The following is a 1,509-nucleotide window of genomic DNA, read 5'->3' on the forward strand; positions in this document are numbered from 1 at the left end:
GAAACAAGACCACACACTTTGTGCATTCGGAATCGAAGGCAGGGCGTCCCTCGCCGCATTTGCTACGATGGCCATTTGCTACTTCTGCAGAAGCGGCTGCGGCGACGACGACGACGACGACGACGACGACGACGACGAAGATCACGAGAGGCTCTGAGATATGTGAGAAATGCATCTATAAAATGTAATTCAGACTCCCTCGTCCCACCTTATGCTGTATCGCTTTGGCAAATGCTTTATCTGCGCCATTCGCCTTAATCACATCTGAGAGTAAATCTTAAAAAAACGCCTGTCGCTAATTGTTCGTCATCACAGGTACTGTTTGCTATACGGCCACGACGCGCAACTGATTTCCAAAATTCATCTTTCTCCTGTGAGGATGGAACTTACGACCCCTGGTTTATTAGACCAGTGCTCTACCACTGAGCTAAAGAGGCGCGGCCTAGCGGTACTCTTGGGTACTTCGTCCTTACGGTCGTCTGCATCATCAGACTTTAGCTGACAACAATTCATATTATCGGCTAATATTTGCAGCTATGGCGACAAATTACTGCTTGGCTACACATCTGACACGTAACCGATGTGCTCTCCAAACCACAACACTTGCATTTCAGAACATGTCTTTTACACATGTCTACAAAATCACCTTCACCTTCAAATACAGTTTCCTTGCGACTGACAGAGACGTAGGCAAAGTTTAAAGTTGCTATTTCCATTAAATCTCGTTAATCAGAAAAACGGTAATTTACACCTGCAGCGGAACAAAATTCCGTTTCGCCCAGCGTCTGGCTCGAACCCACGACCCTGGGATTAAGTGTCTGACGCTCTACCGACTGAGATAGCCGGCTACCTCGGTGAATACTTGCCGGGTAGCACGTCACACAGTACTCGTTTGGGTTGGGTGGTCCCATACAGCATCTCTCCATGCTGCCTAATGTTTTCCTAACGTCACACTCGTCACGTACTTCACTTTTATGTCATAATCATTTCTGAGAGGCAAAGAAATTGCATGACAACAAGCAGAGCTAGTGGCGTCAAAATTAACACACATACTTTATGTGACTCAAAAGCCGAACGAGTTACTTTCCGACGTTGTTTTAGATGTGCAAGTGCCAGTCAAAACTCGCGGTGTCGGCACTCTGCCGACCATTTCGCTAGTTAACACCGGTCTTGCTGTGTGTGTTTCAAGCTCAAGAGCATCTCCAAGCAAAAAATGGTCAACAGCAACATTCAGACGGTTTCGTACTGCTCAATTGCTACATTAAAACGGTATGTTTCTTTTTCAGAACTGGAAAAACACAAGCGTGACATAATTCGAACCTGTAATCTTCAGAGCCGAAGTCCGACGCCTTATCCATTAGGCCACACGGTCACTGACGATCAACATTTACATGTATACGACTCATCTCGAAACGCTCACACCCCTGAGGATTTGTGTTTTCGTTCTACACAGCCGCTGCCCCTTGCTCTTTCCCACCCATTCGTTACATTCAACCTCTGACGTGACCG

Source organism: Schistocerca gregaria, unplaced genomic scaffold (assembly GCF_023897955.1).
Source record: "Schistocerca gregaria isolate iqSchGreg1 unplaced genomic scaffold, iqSchGreg1.2 ptg000178l, whole genome shotgun sequence".
NCBI classification, from domain to species: Eukaryota; Metazoa; Arthropoda; class Insecta; order Orthoptera; family Acrididae; genus Schistocerca; species Schistocerca gregaria.